Below are 23,771 nucleotides of genomic sequence, written 5' to 3'. Positions count from 1 at the left end.
AGGACAAGTCCTTTCTAGCAGCTCCTGCCCAGATGTGGCAACAGTATTCCATCCTTGGACGTACCTGGCTCTTATATAGATAGAGAATAGCATCAGCAGTGAGATATCTACTGGATCGATAGAAAGATCCCACCATTTATCCAGCGGCCTTGGCAACAGATTTGATATACGTGTTCCATTTAAGATCAGGAGTAATGGTCAAGCCCAGAAGCTTGTAAAACTTGAGGCCTCCTGAAGACGAGAGCCATTCATTTCAATTGATGACAAATGTGGATTAGAATGTTGATGATGTAAAGAGAGAAGCTTGGTTTTAGATGCATTAAAAGTAACCAGCCACTCCTTTCCCCATTGTACTACGTGCTCAAGATCAGAGGAGAGAGAATTGGAGAGAACTTGGTCGTTTACTGTCTTAGATGTGGTACCATAAATGGTAGTGTCGTCAGCATAAATGTCTACAAATGATGTAAGGATATGATTTGGAAGATCATTAATGTAGATCAGGAAATGAGTTGGGTCCAGGATGGATCCCTGAGGGACACCGGCATTAATACTGTGAGCTTCTGATTTTTGCCCCTCAACTACTACTCTTATGAACCTATCAGAAAGAAATGATTTAATAATTGAGAAGACTTTTCCAGCTATACCATAGCTAGCGATCTTATGAAGTAAACCTTTATGCCATACCCTATCAAAGGCTTTAGATATGTCAAGAGCAATTGCCCTAGAACACTCTAATTAAACTAAAAAAAATTAGAATTACCATAAATCTAACAATAACATTTCTAAACAACGAATTCCTTTTCAACAAACGTATCTACTGTGTATTTTAAATCTAATAATCGGAATTCTCCTGAATCTTAATTCCAAACCTAGCTTCCCAGGTTCGAATTCTCAGACTATCCTATCTCATTTTTACTCACCTACAAGAACAGGGGACTTGTTCTCGTAATACAAAATTATAAGATCAAATGTATAAATTGTTAGATTTATGGTAATTCTAATTTTTTTTAGTTTAGTTAGAGATTAGCAATCACTGTGTAAAGGTGTTACCATGCCTAAAACAAGAAAACTAAGCGAAGTCGAGCGCTCTCGAATTCTAGGATTCCATACGCTAGGTTTGTCACGATATTACGAGCGATAGCAGCTAAGGTAAATCGCAGTAAAACTGTTATTTGCATCTTTCTAGAGAACACTGAGAATAATGGAAAAGCAAAGTCCTTTGGAAGCCCCCCCCCAAATTACTCCTGCATTGAGTAGGAGAATTAGACGGGTTGTTATGAATGATAGAGGACTTTCTTCTAGTCAAATTAAGGCGGCTACAGATGTTGATTGCAGTCCAATAACAATGAGACGACACTTACAACAATAAGGCATGGTAAATAAAGAGCGTAAACCAATTCCTCGATTGCTTCTACGTCACAAATATATATATATATATATATATATATATATATATATATATATATATATATATAGAGAGAGAGAGAGAGAGAGAGAGAGAGAGAGAGAGAGAGAATAAATATAGTCATCCCCAGATTGTGATTTAGTCGTTTCATGATTTCTCAGCGAACACATCAACCAGGAGATTCGAAATTCTAAACAATTTTTTGTTGAAAATATTTCTTTCGGCTAATAAAATTGTCAGATTGCAAACATAATCTTTTCCTTATTAAAACAGATTTAAGGAGAGTTCGCGTGTGCGATAATACGGAGTTATCTTTCTTACATTCTTCCAAAATAAATGTATATATTAATTAAATTTTGCGACGCTTTTTTATCTCCGCATTAATTAATCATTGTTGCACGTTCTTTATTTTTAAACGATTACCGTAATGTACTAAAAAGATTTCATTTCACAAAATAATTTGTTTATGAAATTAATGTAACCATTTTTTCCCCGTTTCTTCGTCAATGTAACCAATTTTTTCCGTTTCTTCGTCAATGTAACCAATTTTTTTCGTTTCTTCGTCAATGTAACCAATTTTTCCGTTTCTTCGTCAACAACTTTATTTTAATAAATCAGAGATAATGAAGGAATAAGAAAGCATATTTGAAACTAAATCCGATGTTATTTCAATAAATGAATACATTATAAATTCAATATTTCGGCCAACTCAGGACTTCGTCAGTGGCGGTTGACATCCGAGTGGGATGAGTTCAGCTATATTCGACGGTCATTGTTTTAACTCTAGAAAATGACAGGAAAAGGAAAATACAATAGTTATAGCTCATTGACGAAGGCCTGGATTGGTTAAATATTTGTTCAGACTGTTTTTATTTATTGCAAATAACATCTAACAAGTAATTTTGTTTTAAATGTGATTTCTTATATTTTCAGTGTTATTTTATTTTTACTCCGTATGTACAGCGAGTCATCATTAATTTAAGTTCAAAAAATCTATTTGCAGTTTTTGTGGGATTTTTGTTTTTAATTTCCGGGCGGTAGAGGGTAAATAAAATTAGTACTATATTGGCTGTCCTTTTTCTTCTTTGTTAATTTCTTTTTTTTTTTCTTCCTTTACTGCAATATTATTCTTTATCCTCTTTGGGTTTTTTTTTTCTTTCTCTTCCCTCTTTTCTTTTTGTAACCAACCTCTTCTTTTTATCGCATTGACTTTCATTTTGAAGAACTTTATCCACCCTCCTCTATTTTCTCTGCGTGTGCGTCGAACGACCTTGATGTATTTTGACGCCTTTCACGTATTTATTTTCGTCATTTAAAAAATGAAACAAACAAACAAAAACATACAGGAAGTAACGCTGATCAAGCAGAAACCAATATTGAAATCCGACGGTTAATAGAAACCCTGTGACCCTTTTTTATCTCTATATGTCATGCCTTTGTAAACTGTGTCGCCTGATTCTTTCATACACAGGCGCGCATGCACCCAGGCTGGGGAGAAGTATCCTTCGTGCCCCCCGAGCCACCAATCTATACCATACTTGAGGTGGTTTATTCTCTGATAGCAGATGGCATGGTTCTGTGCAGTTCTAAGCGTCCACGTTCACAGGCTTTGTTTCCTCATCCTTTGCAGGGAGGTTTGTTTATTGCTAATCGCATGAGGCGGGAAATGTCGATGAGGATGCCCAGGCATTTTTCATATGTCAAAAGTGCTTTCCCTCTAGACAACTGGCTTTTCAGAGCTCACTTTTCTGACCTTGTGCCACATTTTCCCACCGTAGAAGAAAGATGAATATGATGCCTGTAGCATTTAATCTACAAGCGGGCGCTTTTGAGGTAAGGGCAAAGTGTAGTGTCTGTTCTGATACTATCTTTCATCCGATTAGAGCGAGGTAATTTTTATATTATCTAGAGTATCTCGTTTAGTAAGCTTTATTTTCCCGCATTCAAGACCGATCTTTAATCTAACTATGCTCTCGTACGGGAGGAAAGTAAATTGAGGAACTGTAAAAAGATTCGAGCTCGCTAAACAGGTACTAGGCACTTTTCGTCACGATCAAGAGTACAATTTCTTTTTTCTAAATAAAATTAGTATAAATCATTCGGGATATTTTAAGTAAATATGGTGTTTTGGTGATAAAGGAAAAGTGATAAAAAATGGTGTGAATGCAAATGAAAAGAAAAAAACGGTGTTTATAGGAAAGGGTCAAAATACTTCGAATTGAGAGTAAAAGTGAAAGAGTATAAGCACAGACAAACTCATACCAAAGGTACATTGTCTGTGAGAGAGGAGGGGAAAGAGAGAGTTCCCTATGGAGTCCAAAACAGCTGGTATAATTTCCATAAAATTTCACACAAATGTATTCTATATGTCTACGAACGTTCTTAGATAGGTTTTGTATCGGAATACCTCCGATAAATATCGAAAAATCCGTTTGACGTAGGAACAGTCCGATTTTGACCAAAGATAATATTTTTATACAACCTAACATGACAAGTGCATTTGAGAAGTTTTATCACCGCACAAGCAGAAGGGTCCAGTGTATAAAATTTGCAGTAGGTCATTTTATAATATGAAATAACCCACGCCGATGTAATGCGAAGTTAAAATTTTACTGAAAAATGAAGAAACGACTTACAAAAACGTTAATTTAAAGAAACACGAACAATAATTTGTCCGGTTGTAATTACAGAGTGTATTCTGGCGAGGGAAAAAGATTTTAAAGAATAATTTATCTTTTATCTTGCAATATACTTGTATAAGAAGTATAATCGAATGTGTTTATTAGTTTAACATTTAAAAAATATACTGACCACTAAAGCAACGAATATCCTAGGATGTACCCGATTGATAAAAATGTTTTTGTGCACGTAACTAATTCTAACAGTAAACTCACAATCTTTATTTCCATGACGGAAATAAAGATTGTGAGTTTACTGTTACGTCATTTCTCGGGACATACAAACTTTAATTATTATTAATATTATTATTAATTAATAATAATTAATTATTATCATCATTATTATTATTATTATTATTATTATTATTATTATTATTATTTGATAGTAAATATATGCCAGTGTAAATGCATAGTAAAAAAAAATCGCTAAAATAAAATCGCTAAGAAAAAGAAAATGACGAAAAAAAAAAACAATTTTTGTCGCGTTCAAAATGAAAAATGATTTCGAAAAAAGTATCTTTAATATTGTAATATCTTTTCATCTTAAATATATAAAATACGCTTGGATTAGATAAAAATGCCATAGAAAAATGTCGAGGCAATCGGTTCAGTAGTTTTTTAGATTATAGGTAAGTAAAAAACATACATTTCCATATATATATATATATATATATATATATATATATATATATATATATATATATATATAACAAAGTAAACTGATAAAAAAATGATAACGTGCATTTTTTATTAAAAGCTCGAAAACAAAGAATATAACAAAAACTTTACCGTATTCCATGGAGTTATAAAATTAAGCATCTTTCTTCCGAGGAAATAACTACCAAAATAAAAGTATAGATTTGCTACGAAATTTTTAGTTAGCATAAAATTTAAATCTCTGAAAATTGCAATGTTCGAAAAGTGATTTTAAATAGTATTAGTTACTTTTCTAGCAACCTGTCTAATTTTAGTTTTAAAGTATTTTAAGGCGTTTCTTTTTTTTTGTTTAAACTAAAGACTAAAAATCAAGAATGTCAGGCAGATGCTTTGCCGAAGAACTCCGAATTTTCTTTTTATTCTTTCTCCTTTCAATTAGGTAGAAAAGTTTTTGTATATTTGAGAGTTTATTTTTCACACAAAAACATAGTAAACTAATCTTCGGGAAGTCCGCCATGTACCGTTTCTGCTATGTTGAGAATGTAACTTCAACGCAATCGGATTTTAATTAAATAATAAAATGAATTAAAATGATTTAAATTAATTTAAAACACAAAAAATAATTATCTTTTATTGCCTTTGGTAACAGTTTTTTGTTGATTATATGTTTTGTTTTGATTTTCAGTCATTTTTTTATTTTTTTTTTATTTTTTTGACTATTCTGCAGGATTTCTCAAACGATTTATTATCTTGATATTTATGTAGAAAATGATTAGAACGAAAACCCAGTTTACCTTTGGAAATCTTTAAATCAACGTACTTTTAACGTCGCCATTTTTACACAACATATATTTCAAAAATATATCAAAGGCAATTATCAGATTAAAAAAAAATTCAGTACTTATTTACTTTTTTACAGAGACTGTGGATTCACCGCTTATCAAGGCCTAAAGGGCTACTCGAGGATAAAAGTTAATTACTTAATAATCCTGATAAACGGTAATGCTTGAAATTAGGTAGAAATTGATTATTTACGAGGATGTTCAACAAGAATTTGTTTACGTTGAACTTGAAAACGACCATGTTATAGTCAGCTGGGAAGCAGCCCCGTGGTACTGTGTTCCATAGACGGGCCTCTTTAAGAAAGAAGCTTTGCTTATCGAATTTTCGTTTAGTTTTAGGTGCGGATATAGAGTAAGCGACATTGCTGCCAGTGGTTGTAGCTAGGCGAGTGTTTTGTTTAATTTTATCACGGTTTGGAGATTTTTTATGTGCGTATATTGTAAATCTGATTCTAATTTGTAAAGCTTTTTACAGAGAAACATGCAACAATATACGCCAGCTTGAGAAGTCGGTTTATCATTGAAAACGTCAAACCGACAAAATCTGACCTTTATCTGAAATGCACCATTTTTAAATCGGCAATTGCTACTTGAATACGCATTATGTGTGCTCTTTTAATGCATGTGTACAAACTGTAGGGTTGGGACTGGTGTTTTGGGTTGGTGATGGTGTTGGTGTTGGGGTTGTGATTGACGTTCGGCTCGATGTCGGTCTTGGTGTTAATGTTTGATGTTTTTTTTCTATTGGAGTCATTTCCTGTCCTTTAAATTCTGCTGTACGCAGTTTTAAATTATTCATTCCACTGTAGACATACGAATGTGTCCGACAAGCGTTTCCAAATTGCGTATGAAATGTAATTATTTCGACTAGACTGACTACGACGGATATCGAATCGAATCTTACATCTTTAAATAATCTCTCACACACACACACACACACACACATTGTATTGGGTGATTTCTCACACACATATTTTATCGGATGGTTACACACACACACACATTTTATGGGATGATTTTTATATTTCTTTTTCACATTAGAATCTTGCATTTTGCTCTGATGGTAAACAATTTTTATGCAACAGTAGTTTTGCACTTCCGGTGACTAACGCTGGTTCAAAAAAAAATCGCTTCAATAGGTTTTCCATGTTGTTGGTTGTTGGTGCTGGGTTGTGTCAGGTTAGATGTCCCTGTGAACCAAACATTACTCATAATCCCTCATTTTATGTCTACTATCTTCGTTCCAAATTTCATCAAAATCTGTTTAGCATTTCTTTTAACCTTCTGAGCGCTGATGTTTTTTAGAAAAGCATTTTACGCCTATATTTAAAATAACTCTGTCAGCTTAACCTTTCGCTGTATACCTAAACAATGTAGATGACATTTGTCGCATATAAGTGGAACTATCCAAATAAATGGTAAAATTTATCTAATTTGCATATTGTGATGGCGGCCATTTTGAATTTATAATGCGGTAGGCCATCAGTTCATAAAAGATAGTCATTTGTTCATGCACACATTAGTCACTTGTTGAATTTATTGTTTATTTATATTGTCATGACTTGTATTGCAAATAAAACAATATATGCTATCGTCTGCTATTTGAAATGGTAAACTTAGTGTAATTTTGCGATATCCACGCTAAGAGGGTTAATCCATGCGCATATTTATATTTAGGAGGATTTGTGTCCCGTTTGACCTCTTTGCTTAAAATTAAAATGAATATAAATGAGGATGGAATTACTTACTAACTCTTATGCCTGAAAGCTATATTAAGAATATATAATGATCTGTTAATTTGTTTCGGAGTTTACCTCACCTAAACATATGCAAAATCTGAATCCATAGAAGTTTGCTTCCATGAGGCATTTTTCTTTGATAGGTAATAATGGTATGGCTCGTGTCTGTCTTGACAGAGTATAGATATCCAGTATAAGAGTGTATGCGCAAGACAAGAGTTGCGTCATCCTCAATTATTTCTCTGCCGAGTTGAGCCTGCTTAATTGTAGAGAAATGCAAGTCAAACTGGAAACAGCACTTGATATTCACAAATGATCACCCAATTAAGTACCAGCCCGGTTCAACGTTGCTTAATTTCAGTGAGTTAACGGGAGCCTGTGCGTCGACGTGTTTATGCCATATATATATATATATATATATATATATATATATATATATATATATATATATATATATATATATGTGTGTGTGTGTGTGTGTGTGTGTGTGTGTGTATGTATACACACACAAACACACACATATATATATATATATATATATATATATATATATATATATATATATATATATATATATATACGAGGGGTATTCAATAAGTAATGCCCCTTCTGACATTGATGAGGCATCTGTCCGTCAAGTTGAGGCTGCCATTTTGGAATATCGGCGCATTACTATTCGCCAAATAGCCCAAGATGTCAAGATTGGTACAGGGTATGTGCAAACTATCATTCATGACCATTTGCATATGCATAAGGTGTCTGCCAGATGGATTCCCAGGCTGCTCACACCATTCCAGAAGCGAGAACGCGTCGAGTGCTCGAGGATGAATTTGGAGATGTGCCAAGAAGATGAGTCAAAGTTTTTCAAACGACTGATTACACAGGATGAAACCTGGGTCCATCACTATGTTCAGTTAATGCAGTGGAAAACTTGGACTCACCACCTCCAAAGATTGCAAGGGTGCAGCCCTCTGCTGACAAGGTCATACTCACAGTCTTCTGGGGCCAGGACGGAGTAGTGATGACAGATTTCCTGGTAAAGGGTACCACAATTACAGGAGCCTATTATGCTTCACTTTTAGGAAAGTAAGGGAAGCTATCAAAATCAAGAGGCGGGGTAAGATCAGCAAAGGTACCCTCCTCCTGCGGGACAACGCTCCAGTCCACAATTCGCATGTCGCCAGATCAGAAGCACGGGCGTGTGGTTATGAAATCATACCCCATACTCCCTACTCACCTGACCTTGCACCCTCTAACTTTCACCTCTTCCCGGCCATAAAGTTGTTTTTGAAAAGAAAGCGTTTCCCAGATGCAGCCTTGATTTCTGAAGTCGCGTCGTGGTTGGAGGACCAACCTGGGGTGTTCTACAAAAACGGTCTCCAGAGCTGCATCAAACGATGGGAGAAATGCATAACTCTGGGTGGTTCCTATGTAGAGAAAGACTAATAACTGTGCCAAGTTTCGTTGCTCTACTGCTATGGAAAGTGGATCAGGGGTATTACTTATTGCACGCCCCTCGTATATATATATATATATATATATATATATACATATATATATATATATATATATATATATATATATATATATATATATATATATATATATATATATATATATATATATATATATTAGACGTTGTCCGGGATTGAATGATAATCACACTCCCATGTTTTATTGTTATCGAAATTGATGAAATCGCTTCATTTTTTCAATCAAATCGATTGATTGCCTACTCTAGTTGGGGATCCATCCCGGTGCACAAATAGAAGCTTCACATGCCTACCGCAGCTACTTAGTCCACAATATATTGTAATCTACAGTGCTACTGTTGATTTTATAAAATTATTTTTATTTATAACAACTTGAACTAAGATTTAAAATGAAAAAGTCCAGTACCATGCTTCAATTGTACTACAAACAGATATTCATTGCGAACGCACCACTGTCATATCAAAGAACTACTGTTTATGTTATATGCCTGGCCTCTCTGATTGTGCGGTGACTTGAATTTAAATTTAAAATGAAAAAGTCAAGTATTATGGTTCACTTGTTCTTTAAACAGAAACATTCATTTTGAACGCACCCGGTCATATTGAAAGACCTATAGTTGCTTTTTATATGCCTGCCCTTTCTGCTTATGTGGTAATAAAACTTTTTCAAATTAGCTAGGGACGTTAGGGTGAATAAGGTGTTGACTTTGGTAAAAATCTTCCGTTGCTTCTTTCATCGAATTTTGCTCATCGGTTAATGATACTTATCGAAGACATTCCGATACAACAAATACTTATCTAAGAACACTGCCAGATTAATAAAGTATATTTGTGTGAAATTTCATTAAGATCAGCTCAGCCATCTTTGAGTCTATCAAGAACGAATACACACACACATACAAGCACAGAGTTCATTTTATATAATAGTAAAGAAAGAGATAGCGATAACACACTAATCCATTTCATGTTTGTGTGTATGTTATCATTTTTAATGCATATTTACAAAGAAAGATGAGATCACCCGTTAAGCAACGATTGTAATTGTTGAATAATTTGATGAAAATATTTACACTTTACCTCTATTTTTAAATGAATCCTTCCAAAGTAAAATTATGTCGTCTTGTCAATAATATTTTAAACTAGCGGTGGTACCCAGTGTTTCCCGGGTGTTTGGATGTATTGTGTAAGGGAGGGGTAAACTAAAGAATAAGCGAAGTAATAACCATGTTTAAATATTTCAAAAAACGATGTTAAACTTCTTTTTAAAAAATCGGAAAAACCAAAACAAAAAAAAAAACGGCGAACAAACTTAAAACTCCTTTAAAAAAGAAATCGGAAGAACAAAAAGCAAAACTAAGAGAAAAAAATGATGAACGTGTTCGGAAAAATAAAAACAAACAAACAAACAGCGAAAAGCGAAAAAAATGGCATAAATAACCCTTCGATTCGGTTGTCTATGGTGCGTTTCACCCAGTAGAAAGCATAGAACGAAAAGGAACGTTAAAATTCCATTCCAGTTTTTTAAGCAACTACGAAGTAAAGAAAACCAAAACCAGTGCTCCTTTGTAACTGTCCCTTGTGAACGATCCGGAAACTGTGTAAGTAGTGGTGGGGGAAGTAGGAATTAATTAGAGAGAAAAGATTTTACTACTTCCATTGATTTTAACTGATTGTGGCAGTAACCTCTCAGCAGAAAATATATAGGAATCTACGATTATCAAGGAAGTGGAGAGGTAATATGCTTATAACACACCTCAGATATTGTGCTGCAGTTTTTGCATATTACATTCGCATGAAATGTCTTGATTTTTAATCCTAATAAGGTCAAAATTATAGGGGAAAAATGAGTTCATATATAGAGATAATTACATTTCCTTTAATTGACTGGAAGAAAATTTTGTTAACAATTATTTTTATCGTAAGAGAATATTTTTTGGTTTAAAAAAGAATTTAATTATTACTATCAGTGGAAACCTGACGTTGCCAGGGATTGAATGATGATCAACGAATGTCTCACACGTCCATATTTTTATTGTCATCGGAATCGATGAAATCGCTCATTTTCTAATCAAACCGATGGATTGCCTGCTTTGGGTGAGGACCCATCGGGGGGGGGGCATCGAGAGGAAACTTTACATGCTTCCACACAATTGCACTGTAGAAGGCCTACTGTTGATTTTATAACATTATTTTGAAATATAATAGCTCGGATTAAAGTTTAAAATGCAAAAGTATCATGGTTCAATTGTGCTCTAAACAGAAACATTTATTTCCAACGCGCCTCTATCATATAAAAGAACCTACTGTTGATTTTATGCTTAGCCTTACTTTTTGTGCAGTGACATAGGCTTGAATTTAAGTTAAAGATGAAAAAGTAAAGTATCAAGTTGTAATTGTGCTTTAAATAGGAACATTTATTTCGAGCGCGGCCCCTTCATATCAAAGAAACTACTGTTGATTTTATATGTTGGGAATTTCAGCTTATGTGGTAGTAAAACTCCTCACTTGTGGTGTTAGGCTGTGTATGGGGTTAACTTTGGTCAAATCAACTGTCTCTTTTTTCATCGGATTGTTTCGATTATCAGTACATATCTAAGACATTCAAATACAAAACCTATCTAAGAACATTGCCAGATATTTAAAGCACCTTCCTGTGTAATTTTATCAAAATCGGCCCTGCTGTTTGCAAGTCCAAATGAACTAATACACGCACACATTCTTAATTAAAGTGTAACCAATATATAGTAGTGGTGGATTCAAAAGTAAACAAAATTATATAAATGTGGTGCCATCAGCTAGATTCGAGACCAAAACATGTAGCTTCCAAGCCTTATTCGTTAGCATCAGCGCTAAGTTCACACACATGCAAACTTTAGAAAATAACTTTGTAGGAAGGATAAATGTATATTTGGACATACGTAGAAGTCACACTTTCAGTCGACTTACGCTTGCCAAGTTATTTTTTTCTCAATTCTGACTCCTTAGCAGCTATTATTATTACATCAAATTTGTACCACAGATTCAAATACCCTATATATCAAGTTTAAAATCTATAGACAAATAAATGACAGTACAGTTTGGTATAAATCGTTCCTTATATGTAGAAGTCACGCTTTCAGTCGACTTACGCTTGCCAAGTTATTTTTTTCTCAATTCTTACCCATTAGCAGCTATTATTATTACATCAAATTTGTACCACAGATTCAAATACCCTATATATCAAATTTAAAATCTATAGACAAATAAATGACAGAGTAGTTCGGTATAAATCGTTCCTTATACAGACATACATACAGACAGACAAGTCACTTATATATACGAAGCTCACTATTAATTAGTTTGTAAACAAGCTATCTTTCGCGATGGGCGGGTGTGGATTTAATACACTGATTCGTGAGAGCTGCCAACTGTTAATGCGACGGTTGTAGTTTCGATCCACGGCTGTGGGAAGCCGGACTGATGAGTTGCGATACAACGAAACAGTACTGTATGTGGATGACTATATATATATATATATATATATATATATATATATATATATATAGAGAGAGAGAGAGAGAGAGAGAGAGAGAGAGAGAGAGAGAGAGAGAGAGAAAGAGAAAGATTAAAAATAGAAGTGGTCAATTTTTTAAGAGTAAGTTATGAGTTAAAAGAACGAACACCTGGTGTTTTTGGTAAGACACCAAAACAAAACGTACCCGATAACGCCAGAATATGAGATTGTCCTGCTCATAAAAATGGGAATAAAACCATGCAATGAAAATCTCCAAGCGATATATAACATCTAAATCTACCTGTTGCGTAAACTCTCATCTTACCTTGTCGTGGCGACGCAGCTGCGTTTCCTGTATCTTATTATTATTATTACTATTAACATTTATTTTTCAATCATTTTAACTGCAGCAAAGCATGAGTGCATCGTATATGTTTAACAATTAAAGACTTTTAAAACCATTTAGTTTGGTTGCGTCGTACCTCAGTATTTAAACGACCGTTTACGTCAAAATCCTTAAAATAGAATGTCTGTTTTTTGTGAAGTTGTTTTATCTTTTTGTTCAGAATATTTTGAGGTCAAGTGAACATTCTGACGCAAGGAGCTGTCTTATGAAAATAACTATTAAGATATAATACTGCATTTGGATGTGAGTGCGTAAAAATAATGTTAAAAACAGTATTTTCCACACAAGGTTAGAGTAAACATATTAGTGGAAAATTCTATTAGAAGTTAAACAAAAAAATTAGGTACACGACTGTTAGGTTGTACACATTTACACACGTGGGTCCAACATGTAGCAGAGTATGTCGTAAGGAACAGAGGACAAGTAACAACTCGACTCCGTTTTTGTATTATTTTCTCATTCTACCGCCATGCGTGACTTCTCGTTACGGTTGGGACGTCGCCCATGTTTCTAACGTAATCCTCTTCTTTAAGTGCTCATTTTAGTTTTTATAGTCTTTTTCTTTCTTCTTAGCGTGACGTTATTTCGCTCACGGTTCGGTATTTGCATATAGCCGCCATACGTGTTTTGTTATACGAGGTGACACCTGGCGACGAGAGAAAAGTACTTTTCCTTCTTTAGTCTGTGAACTGACTGGGTTCGTGCGCCTTCTCTTCGAAGCTCTATCATGTCCCATTTTAGGAGTGTTTGTCCCTTCGATGAGTGGGTTTGTGGAAGCTCACATAATGAGTAAACGAATAAAACTTTAAAGCGTATGATACCATTAAAAAAAAACATATTAGAAAATCTTGTCGAACTAGAAGAACTGCTAAGCACTTTTCTTTCTTCATCTCGAGTATGTACATTTAAAAAATATTTTTTTAGATCTGTAATATAGCGCGCATGCGCGGATGTAAGTACATGCAAAATGAAGTCGTCGGGGGAGGGAGACTATAAAAAGAAAAAGAGAACGGAGATGAGGTAATGTTCAAGATCTCATGAGAGACGGGTTAACGTTCGAGATCTCGGATGAGACGTGGATTACATTTGCGATCACGTGCGAGGTGTGAAGGACGCTCGAGAAGACGATTACGCAAGTGACGTCAGAGTGGTAAAGATAGAATGAGGAAATAAATGTTATTGCTACAAATAACAAGCGAGTTGGAGTTATTTCCTATTCTTTGTCTTGGTCTCCTTTGCGACTGAAACTATATGCAACTTGTGTTGGTTCCTGGACAACGTTACAGATCATGATTTATTAAGGTCCAGGGTCTACTCAATGGACAAGGGTTAAAGAGACAGTCAGTTTGATGATAATGCCCACTATGAGAGGATTGAAAATAATGGATGGAATTGGCGGAAGATCACTTAAGAGGAATTGATTATCCAATAAGAAGGCCTAACAAGTATTTATTACTATTAGACTTAAAAACAAAAGGATGTAGTCTGTTGGAAAGCAGCCTCGTGGTATTTTGTTCCACAGATGTGATGTTCTAGGAAAAGGACATTTTTAACTTCAGTTTGGTTTTTGGTACAGAGGAAGAGAGAAAGAGAGAGGAAATTTCTTGCTGTGTTTATTGGTTGCTATGGCTGTGGTTACTGTAACGCTGTGTCCAAGATAAAGAATAGGAAATAACTCCAACTCGCTTGTTCTTTATAGCAGCATTTATTTCCTCATTAGTAGAGTCGTGTCATCACCCACATTATCTAGAACGTTTTACACGTCTCTCACAAGATCTTGAACGCTATCTCGTTTCCCCCGAGTATTCGAAAATCATTTCATCTGCCTTTTCTCTTTTTTTTTTTTTTTTTGTGTAGTCCTTTTTCCCCCATCGGTGACGTCATTTCCTATGCATTTACATATGCGCATCCGCGCTGTTACATTATAATTAGACGAGTTCTTGCTGTAAATATTCTACATTGTAAAGACCAGGTGTTGGGGCTCAGTGAAATTTCTTCCATGAAAATAGCGATGTAGTTAGAGAGAGGCTGGCAATACATCTTCTGTGTGAAAGTGCCTATACGAATAAGAAAAGATACCCCACTAGATTGCAAAGTTGATTTCTTTACTGTCAAAGCAAGGAGGAATGCTCTGAGTGACACCTCTCCAGATATGACAGCAGTACACCATCTTATGACATATCTGACTCTTGTACAATTAGCGGATTACTATACAACGCATATATAAGCCACACCACAACAACACTCTCCCGATTACTAACCTATCATTTAGAAGACAATAGGGACATAAAACAACATTTAACATTCCATGATAAAAAAAAACCTGCAAAACGTCCGACATTAGAAATATCTTAACTAACAATACTAAAATTCGATACCTTAGCAATTGCACATGACGACTAAAATTACTAGACGCCATATTAATTTTTTTAAAATTACAGCCCCCTTATTAACCGGATCTCATAACATCGGCACAAATATACTAAATGTATTGAATAACTAACAATAAATAAACTAAATATATGAAATATAAAATAAAAAAGTCAAAATTAAAACTAATTAGCCCTTATCCTACAACAACCTTTATAACCAATAAAAAATAGAACTAACTATAAATGCACCAAGCCTCAATAAAGAACATAACAACAACAATATCTCCTGACGACAGTCGGATGTACCGATTGAAAGCGCTTGAGAAGAATATGGCCGAACAACAACTACTGGACGCCATAATATACAGCATGCCAGCCCAAATAAAAAAAGTCCGCTTGGCGAATTGAAAAGTTATCCAACAAAATCGGGAAAAAAAAGAACTTAGTCGTGTTCAATACGTGCTTGGGGGGCTGGTTTTCCCCAGACCTCATGTCTTACTCTGTCCTCGTGGGGAGGTAAGTAAACAAAAAAATACAAACATGACATACTAATGTCGGATTCCTAAAAATTAATTATCTGAAAAGCTATTGACATCATCAGTGACGTCACATGGACACTGGTATCAGAATGATGTAGATGCTATTATGTTTTGTATAAGTCATCCCAGCTCGTTAAAAACGAAACGAGGAATTGTTTTTCGATCTCGATGCGTCTTAGCCAGACAATCTGGCGCCAACGAAAGTTTAAGAACCCATTAATAGCAGTATAATCTACGGAATGAGAAAATGAATTGAATGTGTGAAAGTAGAATTCGTCTGAAATTATAATTAATTAATTGATGCGTTTATAAACATACAAGTTTGCTTAACAGTTTTAACATGTACAACAGAGCGTTCTGCTAAATTAACTCACAATTTATACCCAATCATTCGTATTCGAGTCGCGTGTAATCAAAACAAATCTTTTAAATACAGTATTTCAATGACGTGGAAAGAAATGCAATGCCGCTTTTATGAAAAAGAAAATATAGCATCAGTTGCAAAGCAAAGAATAGAAAAGCTTCAACTCGCTTTTTGTTGTTGTTCAACGACATCGATTTCCTTAATCTCCCGCCATGCGTGACTTCTCGTTGCGGCTGTGACTTATCTCGCGTTGTTGTCTTCTCGAACGTTCCCTCTCTTTCTTTTAGTCTTTCTTTATCCTTACCGTGATTTCTTTTCACTCACGGCTCGGTATCTGTATATAATCCCTCGCAGGACGGGTAAAATTAATTCCACGAACAGAGGAGTTTTGAACTCATTTTCTGTCTCCTTACGAAACTTAAAACCAAGATATAATGACACTAATCCTTATTTCAATTTTGATCCGAGTTCATTACAGGATTTTTTTATTCAAGAAAATATCTCAAATTGAAAGTGTCAATTTAAGGAATCTTAAGAAGAAAATGATATTCGAGAAATCTTGCTTGATATTGGATCCATATCATTGAAAATTTGATATATTTGAATTTTCAAATGTGATGTTCTGCCATATTATGCACCCTAATAAAACCCTTTGAAATACGCTAAATAAACTGAAATTTGAGATACATGTACATTTCTAAAGAATCTAGAATATGAAACGTTGTATAAAAATTGTTATATCAAAATATACAGTATAAAAATCTACGTGTAATTGTGAAGAAGCGGTCATACAATGAAATGTGTTTTGCATGCATACAGCAAGAGAACATTTTAACCACTTGACGACATACTATATATGTCACAATGTTAAAGAGAAATAGTTTAAATAGACACGGTTGTCTACATAACACGTTGATTAATTCAGCTTTAGTATAGCAACAGATAGACAAGTAACGAATGGAAAAATGTTTATAAACATTTAAAATAAGATGTGTAAAATGTTAAAACACCAACGATGTTCTTATCTGCATTCAGCGTGTGTTTGAAATAACATATGTTAAAGTATACTAAGTTTTGTTGTTGTTGTTGTTGTTGTTGTTGTTGTTGTAGATTTAATAGTAAACTTTGAAATATTTTTAAAAAATCAAATCTCAATTTATTTTTAATATATAATGTTATTTTTGTAATATTTTTTATAGTATTTTATGCATACAAAATAATATAATTTTCTGTGTTTATATTAATCTGAAGAAACAATACAACATTTTAATTTTCGATTATAAAATACAGAAACAATACAATTATAAAATATAGAAACAATAAAATTATAAAAAATAGAAACAATACAATTATAAAATATAGAAGCAATACAACATTTTACTTTTCGATTATAAAATATAGAAACAATACAATTATAAAATATAGAAACAATACAATTATACAATATAGAAACAATACAACATTTTACTTTTCGATTATACAATATAGAAATAATACAATTATAAAATATAGAAACAATGCAACATTTTACATTTCGATTATAAAATATAGAACAATAAAATTATAAAATATAGAAACAATACAATTATAAAATATAGAAACAATACAATATTTTACTTTTCGATTATAAAATATAGAAACAATACAATTATAAAATAGAGAAAAAATACAATTATTAAATATAGAAACAATACAACATTTTACTTTTCGATTATAAAATATAGAAAAAAAAATTATAGAATAGAGAAACAATACAATTATTAAATATAAAAACAATACAATTATTAAATATAGAAACAATACAACATTTTACTTTTCGATTATAAAATATAGAAACAATACAATTAAACAATATAGAAACAATACAAATATAAAATATAGAAACAATACAACATTTTACTTTTCGATTATAAAATATAGAAACAATACAACTATAAAATATAGAAGCAATACAACATTTTACTTTTCGATTATAAAATATAGAAACAAACAATTATAAAATATAGAAACAATACAATTATAAAATATAGAAGCAATACAACATTTTACTTTTCGATTATAAAATATAGAAACAATACAATTATTAAATATAGAAACAATACAATTATTAAATATAGAAACAATACAACATTTTACTTTTCGATTAAAAAATATAGAAACAATACAATAAAAATTAAAGAAACAATACAATTATAAAATATAGAAACAATACAATAAAAATTAAAGAAACAATACAATTATAAAATATAGAAACAATACAATAAAAATTAAAGAAACAATACAATTATAAAATATAGAAACAATGCAATTATAAAATATAGAAACAATACAATCATAAAATATATAAACAATACAACAGTTTACTTTTCGATTATAAAATATAGAAACAATACAATTATAAAATATAGAAACAATACAATTATAAAATATAGAAACAATACAATTATAAAATATAGAAACAATACAATAAAAATTAAAGAAACAATACAATTATAAAATATAGAAACAATACAATAAAAATTAAAGAAACAATACAATTATAAAATATAGAAACAATGCAATTACAAAATATAGAAACAATACAATCATAAAATATATAAACAATACAACAGTTTACTTTTCGATTATAAAATATAGAAACAATACAATTATAAAATATAGAAACAATACAATTATAAAATATAGAAACAATACAATTATAAAATATAGAAACAATACATTTTACTTTTCGATTATAAAATATAGAAACAATGCCATTATAAAATAGAGAAGCAATACAATTATAAAATATAGAAACAATACAACATTTTACTTTTCGATTATAAAATATAGAAACAATACAATTATAAAATATAGAAACAATGCAATTATAAAATATGGAAACACTACAATTATAAAATATAGAAGCAATACGATTATAAAATATAGATACAATACAATTATAAAATATAGAAACAATACAATTATTAAATATAGAAGCAATACAACATTTTACTTTTCGATTATAAAATATAGAAACAATACAATAAAAATTAAAGAAACAATACAATTATAAAATATAGAAACAATACAATTATAAAATATAGAAACAATGCAATTATAAAATATAGAAACAATAAAATTATAAAATATAGAAACAATACAATTACAAAACATAGAAACAATACAATCATAAAATATAGAAACAATACAACAGTTTACTTTTCGATTATAAAATATAGAAACAATACAAATATAAAATATAGAAACAATAAAATTTTAAAATATAGAAACAATACAATTATTAAATATAAAAACAATACAACATTTTACTCTTCGATTATAAAATATAGAAACAATACAATTATAAAATATAGAAACAATAAAATTATAAAATATAGAAACAATACAATTATAAAATATAGAAACAATACAATTATAAAATATAGAAACAGTATAATTATAAAATATAGAAACAATACAAAATTTGACTTTTCGATTATAAAATATAGAAACAATAAAATTATAAAATATAGAAACAATACAATTATAAAATATAGAAACAATACAATTATAAAATATAGAAACAGTACAATTATAAAATATAGAAACAATACAACATTTTACTTTTCGATTATAAAATATAGAAACAATACAATTATAAAATATAGAAACAATACAATTATAAAATATAGAAACAATACAACATTTTACTTTTCGATTATAAAATATAGAAACTTTACAATTATAAAATATAGAAACAATACAATTATAAAATATAGAAACAATACAATTATAAAACAAAAATAAAAAAACATTGGAAATGCAAAAGGATATAGGGATGGTATGCCAAAAAGTATACAAACAAGATAGCTATGAATGGCTAGGCACATGGAAATAGAATTGCATCCAAAGTATAGCCCTATAGCTTTTCTCCAATCTTCATTCCGTACCATCATTACGGTTGTAAAAAGCTTTTGGGCTATACTTTGGATGCAATTCTATTTCCATGTGCCTAGCCATTCATAGCTATCTTGTTTGTATACTTTTTGGCATACCATCCCTATATCCTTTTGCATTTCCAATGCTTTTTTATTCTTGTTAATTAGTATTTTTACTTACAGTCTTATTTTTAAACTTACATTCATGATAGTATTATCTTTTTTAGGAGGCGGCTCATTGCCGCCTCCATTAGTAGCAGGTCGCTTCCTGCTGGGTTTTAGGTCTTTGGGTTTTGGGCCTTAGGAGTTGCCTCTTGGTCCTCCATCGGTTCTATATTACATAGAGAGTACTACCGCCTCTCTGATAAAACAGTTAGAGTATTATAAAGATCTAAAATGTTCATACCTTCACTATTAAATTTTTCCTGGTTCATTCTTTGGCGTTTTGGCAAAGATTTGGCAGTTTTTGATATTTATATTTATAATAGTTTGTGCATGAGGCAGCTTTTTTCCCCTCGGGATCCCTGTTATACCGTGCTTTTGAGTCAGCACGTGAGGCAGCCTTCTTTGCCTCAGGATTTGCATGATACTTAATTTTTATTATTTCAGCATTTTTCTGATAGTATTCTTTTTGCTCAGATAATACCTTGACTTTGTTTTTTTCATAGTCTATATTTCTCTGAGCTTTTTTACTACGTGCTGACTTTGGCATTTTTTATTAAGTGTAAACATATAACACTTATGTGTATCTTACTATAATATCACTTATCTTATAGCAAGACAACTCTCGTAGAATTGAGATACTGCCCCGTCACCAATAGTTAAAGTGTGGAACGGTATACACACCAATAGTGTAGTTGTTATCTTTATATGAAGTCCTAATCAGTGACAGTGTGAGGTTACTTGGTTAATTTATTGTAGTTTATTTTAGAAAATTTACTTGTTTTTATTAGTAGATTGTGTATAGTAGCCACAATATCTAGTTATTTTTGTGGCTAGGGCTTGGATTTTGATTCTTTTGGTCAGCTTCCAGTGAGTTCTTAGAAGATGACTTTCTTGCAGTTTCTTTTGCGGTTAATTTAACTTATTTCCTTTGGCGTTTGGTGAGTTCTTAGAAGAACTTGTCTTATCTACTTTTCTTAGCGAGCGAAGAGATTCAGCTGCATTTAACAATGGTTGCTATAGTGTATTTTTGCGCATGCGTGAGAATTTCAAGTTTCCTCCTTATTTTTCAATAGTTTGACAGTAGTCATGTGTCTTTCTGCCAAGAGCGACAGACGCCAGTGTTAGCCGTGATCGTCTAGAGGTTAGGACCCCCCGTTGTAGCCGTGCTAACCTAGGTTCGAATCCTGGTCACAGCATTGACATTTTGTACATATTTTACAGTCCAAAATCTGAAGAATTATTTGTTTTTATAACATTGTTTTTTGACGTCGTACTTGCTGATAGGTTACTCTTATAACAATTTTGATCAACTGAGATAAAGATTTCGTGGTTTCATTAACGCTGGTGGGTTACTGTTTAAAGAAAAAACCTTAACGTTCACCTCAAATATTCAGCGTCCAAGAAATATAGGCCACTGGCAAACTGGAACGTCTGTGAGCATCCGGTGTATTATTTGGAGCTGTCACTTTTGAGAGAAGTTCCGTGTTCGAAGTGGTATGTCTACATTGGGTATATAGTGTTTAAAACTTGTTATTACACGTAATCTTATTTAATTATGGAGTTAGCTAAAAAGCGATGGGTCACTGCACTTCTCCGTGTAAAGAGCAGTCGATTGATGCTTGAACTGTTGTCAGAGACCGTTCGTACACCGATATACATCGTCTCAAAAGAAAGAAGAAAGAAGAAAGAAGAACAATTGGCCATTTTTGTAACCCTATTTTTTTTTTTTTTGCTCTCTTTTGAACTTTTAACCGACTTCTGACACTCGCTGGATTCGTAAGACGCTTCTCTGTAAGAATATGTTCTTCCTGAAACTTATAAGTTGATTTTAGTTGAGATTTGGATAGTTTTGTTTTGTAGGCGTATATAGGCGTGTACGGGCCATCCCTATACCGCCTCTCTGATATAGAAACAATACAACATTTTACTTTTCGATTATAAAATATAGAAACAATACAATTATAAAATATAGAACCAATACAATTATAAAATATAGAAACAAGACAACATTTTACTTTTCGATTATAAAATATAGAAACAATACAATTACAAAATAAAGAAACAATACAATTATAAAATATAGAACCAATACAATTATAAAGTATAGAAGCAATACAATTATAAAATATAGAAACAATACAATTATAAAATATAGAAACAATAAAATTGCAAAATATAGAAACAATACAATTATAAAATATAGAAGCAATACAACATTTTACTTTTCGATTATAAAATATAAAAACAATACAATTATAAAATATAGACACAATGAAATTATAAAATATAGAAACAGTACAATTATAAAATATAGAAACAATACAACATTTTACTCTTCGATTATAAAATATAGAAACAATACAATTATAAAATATAGAAGCAATACAATTATAAAATATAGAAACAATACAAAATTTTACTTTTCGATCATAAAATATAGAAACAATACAATTATATAATATAGAAACAATACAATTATAAAATATCGAAACAATACAATATTTTACTTTTCGATTATAAAATATAGAAATAATACAATTATAAAATAGAGAAACAATACAATTATAAAATATAGAACCAATACAATTATAAAATATAGAAACAAGACAACATTTTACTTTTCGATTATAAAATATAGAGACAATACAACTATAAAATATAGAAACAATACAATTATAAAATATAGAAACAATACAACATTTTACTTTTCGATTATAAAATATAGAAACAATACAATAAAAAATAAAGAAACAATAAAATTATAAAATATAGAAACAATACAATTATAAAGTATAGAAACAATACAATTATAAAATATAGAAACAATACAATGCTAAAATATAGAAACAAGAAAATTACAAAATATAGAAACAATACAATTATAAAATATAGAAACAATACAACATTTTACTTTTCGATTATAAAATATAGAAACAATACAATTATAAAATATAGACACAATGAAATTATAAAATATAGAAACAGTACAATTATAAAATATAGAAACAATACAACATTTTACTCTTCGATTATAAAATATAGAAACAATACAATTATAAAATATAGAAGCAATACAATTATTAAATATAGAAACAATACAAATTTTACTTTTCGATCATAAAATATAGAAACAATACAATTATATAATATAGAAACAATACAATTATAAAATATCGAAACAATACAATATTTTACTTTTCGATTATAAAATATAGAAATAATACAATTATAAAATATAGAAACAATACAAATTTTACTTTTCGATCATAAAATATAGAAACAATACAATTATATAATATAGAAACAATACAATTATAAAATATCGAAACAATACAATATTTTACTTTTCGATTATAAAATATAGAAATAATACAATTATAAAATAGAGAAACAATACAATTATAAAATATAGAAACAATACAACATTTTACTTTTCGATTTTAAAACAGTGAAACAATACAATTATAAAATATAGAAACAATACAATTATAAAATATATAAACAATACAATTTTTTTTATATAGAAACAATACAACATTTTACTTTTCGATTATAAAATATAGAAACAATACAATTATAAAATATAGAAACAATACAATTTTAAAATATAGAAACAATACAATTATATAATATAGAAACAATACAATTATAAAATATAGAAACAATACAACATTTTACTTTTCGATTATAAAATATAG

The sequence above is a fragment of the Euprymna scolopes genome, chromosome 3, assembly GCF_053919585.1.
Source record: "Euprymna scolopes isolate OS-2025 chromosome 3, ASM5391958v1, whole genome shotgun sequence".
Lineage (NCBI taxonomy): Eukaryota > Metazoa > Mollusca > Cephalopoda > Sepiida > Sepiolidae > Euprymna > Euprymna scolopes.
Note: the sequence above shows the minus strand (reverse complement) of the source record.